This window comes from Macaca nemestrina, chromosome 17 (genome assembly GCF_043159975.1).
Source record: "Macaca nemestrina isolate mMacNem1 chromosome 17, mMacNem.hap1, whole genome shotgun sequence".
NCBI classification, from domain to species: Eukaryota; Metazoa; Chordata; class Mammalia; order Primates; family Cercopithecidae; genus Macaca; species Macaca nemestrina.
The window spans coordinates 20,713,375-20,721,135 of NC_092141.1; the positions used below are offsets into that span (position 1 = coordinate 20,713,375).

The following is a 7,761-nucleotide window of genomic DNA, read 5'->3' on the forward strand; positions in this document are numbered from 1 at the left end:
GGATTTCTTGTGTCCTTGCTTTTTTCTTATGAAGAGTCTAAATTAGTCTATTTATTATTTGATATTTTGGATTCCAGAGAAACGTGGATGACTGAAGGGAATGCCTCAGCAGAATGTAGGCTTCTCTGTTTTGTTCTTATTAAATTATCAAAGAAGGAAATGAACATGCATTGTTTAAAATAATCCTCCTGGGAGGTCTTGGGTACTGAGTCATTTAAATGGACTGGTAAGGAGGTAGCCCATTTTGTTTGTCCATTACCTTCCTGAGAGTGGCTGGCACAGACAGAGGAAACGTATTTCTGCTCCTAACCTGATTTCATTGTCTTTCTGCCTTCACCACCTGATTTTATTCCGTAAAGTATGAACCCCGGTCTGACTTTTCTATGTCTTACCTTGTCGTTTAAGTAGATGAATTTTATTATGTAACATAAAGGGGAAAATATGAAAACCAGTTCCTCTCAGTAAACCTTTTAAAACATTGTTTAAAACCCAGCCGCCTACAATTTCCAAAGTCCCTGGTAATTTTTTCCAATGGAGTTTTCAGTTTACTGATTTTTTTTTTTTTCGCTCAGAAAGGGCTGTGAAGTCAACAGTGTTAAGGCAGTGTGGTTTAAATGTTTCAAATTCTGTTTCTGTTAAATGATTTCTATTCATGTTTACAAAGCAACAGAAGAAAGCTTAGAGAATTAAGTACACATAAAGTTAATCACAGAAGCTTATGAGCAGCTAGATTAACTTCAAAACCATCAGTAAATGTTTTAAACTTCCACTGACCTTATTAAAATACGCTTCCAGAAACATTCTGTTTGAACTATTCTCATAAATTAGTCATGTTGCAAAACAGCTGTGGCAATATGATACAATGAAGAGAGCAGTGATTTAGCAATGAGAAGATTGGGAGTTCTTGTGTTGACTCACAGGGAGATCACATGACATGCCAAAGTCCCCTAGATGAGGAAGCCATGCATGAGAGGATTGAGGATTGGGCTGATAATCTATCGTTTAAGACTTGCTATGAGTCTGTGCTTAAACTTAGAAACCTCACAAAGATCACACCAGGGTATTTGGGGGAGAGCAGGAGCTTCCCCTCGTGCAGAATTGCAGTGTGATTTTAGAGTACTGTTTACCATTCTTATGTTTAGAAGGCAAGAGTGTCTGAATCAGGATTCTGTCATGTATAATGGATCACACTCTCGTTGGCTTAGGCAGAAAGGTGTTAAATGGTTTGCAGAATTGTTGGGAAGGCTGAGCTTCCAGGAGCAGCTCCCAAAGTCTCCACACACGACTGGACCACCAGGGAACCTGCTCCCTCCACCAGGACGGGACTGGGAAACCTGCCACCGCAATTGTCAGCACCAGAAGGATCTTGTCTCTGCCAGGTCTCTGTCCACATAGTGAATGCCCCGTGCCCTGCCTCTCTGTCCCTGACTCAGGTCCCACTCCAGGTCTTGCCCAAATCTTTCTGATTGGTGGAACTTAAATCACACCCAAAATCCCAGCTGCAGGAGAGCTCTGAGATTTCGTCTTTCCAGCCTCCGTGTGCTACATGGGGGTTGGAGCACTTGCTGACAAGCCCTGCAACCACCATTGACAGTAAGTGAGATAGTTATGATCAATAACATTTGCATTTTTCACAATTTACAGCATAGCTGTACATTTTATTTAGAGCTACTATCAAGTCACTCTACAGATAAAAATATTATTTCTGACCATTTTGGAGGAAAACAACTTTTTTAAAATTGAGAGCAATATCTACATTATTTCCTAAAGAGCCAAAGCTGATAGAGAAAACAGGATGTTGAATTTTGAATTTTCCTTCCAGCTTTATCTTCTCCATGTCAGATCAGCTGTGTTTTCTTCTGTCTTTTTTTTTTTCCATAGGGATGTCCTCCACCTTTTCAATCTGATTTGCTCATTGCCATGCAGAACTGTGGGTGAAGAGCCGGAGTCCTCCAAGGTAAATGTTTCTGGCCAGTGACCTGGTGTCTGTGTTAACGGAACATCTCCAACGCCCTCAGAGTCCAAAACCACCATGAAGTCACTTATCAAGTCGTTTGACTTGGGACGCCCAGGTATTTGATCACAGTTTTTCTAGAAGCAAAGCTCCAAATTCAAACTTTGGCCTGACATTTGATATGTCTACTGTCTCTACTCCACCCTGGCTCCATGCTGGCTGTTAAAATCACAAGGGCGCTTTCCGGGTCCTACCCGGTGCAGCCACTGCCTGCAGGAGCCTGGCTGAGGCTCCGGGGAGACACTGATGGAGAGCCTGGCGCATGAATAACACAAATGCAGCCTCTTCCTCTCTAGCTCTTCCTTCCATCCAGTTCCTGCCTTGCTACCTTTCTTTTCTGCCTCTCATAGCCATTAAATTCAGGTCACTGCTATTTGCCTTTTTGTCATCTCATGAGAATTACAAGGGTCAGCTGGAGACTTCATCTCCTAGGAAATGAGGCATCACATCTGTGCACCTGGCCCTCTCATAGGTACCCCTGGCCATCCCCATCTTGCAACCTGCTAGACGTTTTTCTATCTGGTCTTGTACGTGAGCACCTGTGCTAATCTGTCACTCCTGATCTAGGTGTGTTCCCAGCTTTTCCTGGAATTGTCTGATGGTCTCACAATTCCCCTTTAGTCATGCTTATCTTCCTATATGAGAACGATGCATAGCTATACTTCATACATATACTGTACACATAAACATAGCAAATAGAAGAAACAGAATGTGCATCTCTCTACAGTAACAATATCTTTCTTCCCTGGACTGCAGCAAGCATGCCATTGTATTGGAAGACTGTTGTAAAAGTTAATCTTAGGATGCACCTGGTTGTCTCTGCTAAAATAATTTGCAACTAAATTAGATGATTAGACTATGCATATTGAAAGACATGGAAGGGCTGGGTGCGGCGGCTTATGCCTATAAATCCCAGCACTTTGGGAGGCCGAGGCGGGTGAATCATCTGAGGTCAGGAGGTCAAGACCAGCCTGGTCAACATGGTAAAACCCTGTCTCTATTAAAAATACAAAAAAAAAATTAGGTGGGCATGGTGGTACACAATTATAATCCCAGCTACTCAAGAGGCTGAGACAGGAGAATGGCTGGAACCCCAGAGGTGGAGGTTGCAATGAGCCGAGATTGTGCCATTGCACTCCAGCCTGGGCAACAAGAGTGAGACTCCATCTCAAAAAGAAAGGAAGGAAGACATGCAAGCCGAAAGCCCAGTGAGTGAGTCTGTGAAGATGGGAAATGAATTAACAGTAAGTTTGTGCGGGAACTTTCCTGTTCCTTCCTCCCCTAGGCACGTCATTATGTAAATATTTTCATTTTACTCAGTTATCCTACATCTGAGACCGACCTCCACTCAGCTGACTCCTCCTGCCCTCTCATTGCCGCAATTCAGCTTTAGTCCAGAGGAGAGAAGGATAATAGAGTAAATGTTACACCAAACATCATGGGATACTTCTTAAGTTACCAAAAACGTAACAACAAATCAAGAAGTATTATTTGCTATTTTGAACTAGATCAACATATAAATGTTCCCATCTCTTTTCTTGGCAGGTGGAGCTGGACTGAATATTTCTGTCCATAAGACTGTTAGAATCCCCCAGAGTGGGATACCAACCAGTGAGGACCTCACGAGCAGCTGCTGTCTCTGCAGTCAGATAGATGAGCCTCAGAAATAACCACTGCTTGTGGTTTACTGTGTATTCCTCTAGATGTTTTTCTTTACACATATTAGTGAGTGTGGAGAGAGTGTGTGTGTTTTGTAAATTTGATTACACTGTGCGTTTATTCTGACATCCATTTCACTTTGTCGTTGGAACGTAAGCTCTGTGAGGGCAGAGATTTTTGTTTGTTGTGCTTGCTGTTATAGCTCTTGTCTGTATAACAGTGGCTGGCACATGGTCACATCACAGTAGAAGCTCAATAAATATTTGTTGAATGAATGAAAAAATACATCCAAGACATCTTCAGATTTCAATATTTGGAGAAACGATTCATTGTTTAAAGAAGGTTACGTAATACGTGGTGATTTATTTAGCCACTATTCTACTGATAGACATTTAGGTTGTTTTGGATTTAACTTATTACAAAAACAATACAGGGAAGATCCTTGTACAAATTTTTGACCATTAAAGGGGCTCTTTCTATGTAAGGGTATGTCAGGATTCATTTGCAGATATCAGAGATCACTGTCATTAAGCAGAAAGGAATTTAATCCAGGGCATTTTGTACTGGAAGGGCTGGAGAAGGCAGTAGGCTCCAGTGAGCCTCCAGGAAGGGGTCCCAGAGCATCTCAGCGCTGACCCATTAAAAGACCTTCTGGTTCTGCCAGAATCAGGAGGTCTTTCTGTAGGTGCTTGCTCAGGACCACCACTGCTGCCAAGATACAGGATCAGCCTCGGGATCATACGGCCACAGGTGCGGTCCGCACCAGCAAAGCAGGCTCTGTGCCTGCCTCCCATTGCCCAGATGATGACGAAGCAGGCCCCGGAACCTCTGCTCCCCTGCTGCAGAATAGCAAATCCCTCTCCAGCCCTGCTTGCCAGGAGACGCTGCAGAAGGACGGCCTTAGGCTCCCTTGCACATTCCAGATCCTCTAAGAGGAGGTCTCTTGGACAGAAACTAGGCCACTTGATGAGCCAAGCTTTAAAGACCTTGGCAAATACGCCCTTTAGACAAATACATCCTGGTCTCTTATGATTCAATAAGAGTCACCCTACAAAGAGGCGAGGATGGAGTCGAGTGAGCCTGTCCTGAGATCTTCCACACATTGAGTTCTAGAAAAGGAAAATGGAGTCCTAGAAAAGGAAGTGGATGTGACCTGTCCCAGCGCATTGAAAAACTTGGTAGACACATTGCCCTTCAGTTTGCCCTCCCACTCACAGCATGCAAGGTACTATTTTCCCAGAACTTTCACACTCTATAAATAATCTTAAAGATTAAGTAAATGAACAATGTAACTTGTTTTGCTTTGTTCATCAGTAAATGTTCATCATACGAGCACTTCTTCATATGTTTAGAGGCAATTTATCTTTTGTATGTGTCTATGGAGACTCATATACTTGGCTTGTATTTCTTTTGAGGTGTTAGTCTTTTTCCTGTTTATAAGAAATCTTGATATATTGTGCTTTTTAACGTTTTTTCATATGTAGTGCTATTATTTCTTAGTCATCTTTTAACTTTGTTAATGGTTATATTTTACTGAAGAGAAATGTTGCCTTTCTGTGTGTGTTTTTCTTTATGATTTTAAGTGTTTTGTTTCCTTCTTTAAAATGTCTTTCTAGCCATTAGTTTATTAAAATATTCTTCCTTAGCATCTTTAAGAAGCCTTTTATTTGTTCCGGCTTAAAACCCATGGAAACCTGGGCTTTGGATTTGATGATCTTCTCCTATCTTAACTGCCTTCTGGAATCAGAAATGAATACTCTGGGGGAAGATTACATCATCTAGAACCTCAAATTATAGCCACGTTTTATTTTATCACTGTACACAAAATAGAATGAGTTTCTATATTTATCATCTTCCCTTTTTAAAAACTTTTCGGGCCGGGCGCGGTGGCTCACGCCTGTAATCTCAGCACTTTGGGAGGCCGAGGTGGGCGGATCACGAGGTCAGGAGATCGAGACCATCCTGGCTAACACGGGGAAACCCCGTCTCTACTAAAAAATACAAAAAACTAGCCGGGCTTGGTGGCGGACGCCTGTAATCCCAGCTGCTCGGGAGGCTGAGGCAGGAGAATGGCATGAATCCGGGAGGTGGAGCTCGAAATGAGCCGAGATCGCGCCACTGTACTCCAGCCTGGGTGACAGAGCTAGACTCCATCTCAAAAAAAAAAAAAAAAAAAAAAAAAATTTCCGTTCAGGGGTACATGTGCAGGTTTGTCATATAGGTACATTCGTGTCACGGAGGTTTGTTGTACAGATTATTTCATCACCCCGGTATTAAGCCCAGTACTGACTATTTTTCTTGGTTCTCTGCCTTCTCCCACCCTCCAGCGTCAGGTAGGCCCTGGTGTCTGTTATTCCCCTCTACGTGTCCATGTGTTCTCATCATTTAGCTCCCACCTATAAGTGAGAACATGCGTAGGGATTTTTTTATTAGGCAAAATGCAGGAATTGATATCAAGGTAGGCAGTGTGGGCTGGGCTGTGTAGAGCACGTGAGGTGGGGAGCTGCAGGTCACCATGTCTGCTGGCGGTGGCTGTCTTGAGTCATGGGCCACCTGGTGCTCCGACCAGTGGCAGCAAGGCTGTATGAACCAGTTGTTCAGTTTTCCTTCTTGAAGTGGGACACTCACGACCTTGTTTGGATATATTGGCTCTCCTAAGGCCCGTTCCTGGAGGTCTTTAAGTAAAAGACAAGGTTAAACATTATGAGAGCACCGAAGAGCAAGTTTTTATTTTTTTTCTATAAAAGATAAGGAATTGATACCTTATACGTTTAAGCGTTTTTGTGAAATACCGTACACAAAGATAAAAGTGACCAAAATGTAAATGGTGGTTTGTTTTTTTTTTTGTTTTTTTTTTTTTTTTTGAGACGGAGTCTCGCTCTGCCGCCCAGGCTGGAGTGCAGTGGCCGGATCTCAGCTCACTGCAAGCTCCGCCTCCCGGGTTCCCGCCATTCTCCTGCCTCAGCCTCCCGAGTAGTTGGGACTACAGGCGCCCGCCACCGCGCCCGGCTAGTTTTTTGTATTTTTTTTTTAGTAGGGACGGGGTTTCACCGTATTAGCCAGGATGGTCTCGATCTCCTGACCTCGTGATCCGCCCGTCTTGGCCTCCCAAAGTGCTGGGATTACAGGCTTGAGCCACCGCGCCCGGCCAAATGGTGGTTTCTTGAATGATTAGAACGTGAAAAGTCATGCAGTCACCACTCCCACCCAGAAAAGAAGCAGCGCCAGCTCCCCCAGACCTCTCCCAGGTGTTCCCATTGCAACCCTCACTACTCCCTAAGATAACCATTGTCCTCGCAATTCTTCTCCGTAACAGATCTTCACAAAACTATGCAGCCCTAAATACTATGTTACTTGTCCTTACATCTGAGTTTTATTACAAATGGAATTTTAAAACTACGTAATATTTACATCTAGCTGTTTTTACACATTATTTAGTGAGATGTATCCATGTTGTTGCATGTACTGTAATCTGTTCATTTTCTTCACCGTTTAGTAAGCCATTGTATGATTATAACTTTATTTATCCATTCCGTCATTAATGGACAGTTGAGTCATGTACAGTTTGGGGCTAAGGTGAATAGCGCTGTTATATTCTTGTGGCTGTCTCTTGAAACACATATGTACTCGTTCCTGTTGGTTACATACTTAGGAATGGAATTCCTGGGCTATGGGGTATGCATACATTCCAGGATAGTGCCAAACAGATGACTGAGGTATCTGTATAGTTCATGTCTTTTCAGCAATTTATGAGAGGTCGATTTCTCTGCATTCTCATCAATACCTGGTAGTGTGTTAGTCTTTTTACTGGAGATCATGTGGGTAATGTGTAGTAGTGTCTCACCGTGGTTTGATTTGCGTTTTTCTTTTGGCTGGGGAGACTGAACACTTTTTCTTTTTTTCTTCTTTTTTTGGGACGGAGTCTCACTCTGTCACCCGGGCTGGGGTGCAGAGGTGCGATCTCAGCTCACTGCAACCTCTGCCTCCCGGGTTCGAGCGATTCTCTTGCCTCAGCCTCCTGAGTAGCTGGGATTACAGGCACCTGCCACTACGCCCAGCTGATTTTTTGTATTTTTAGTAGAGACGGG

General features: G+C 43.3%; 1 long non-coding RNA gene across 1 annotated transcript; it reads left to right on the top strand.

The window, feature by feature from the left end:
* Nucleotides 1-784: 784 nt before the first annotated feature.
* On the top strand, nt 785-5,335 carry LOC112428803 (uncharacterized). The gene is made up of 3 exons (XR_003020854.2): nt 785-1,593; nt 1,882-2,072; nt 3,560-5,335. It is a non-coding gene; the product is annotated as an uncharacterized lncRNA (long non-coding RNA).
* Nucleotides 5,336-7,761: the final 2,426 nt, after the last annotated feature.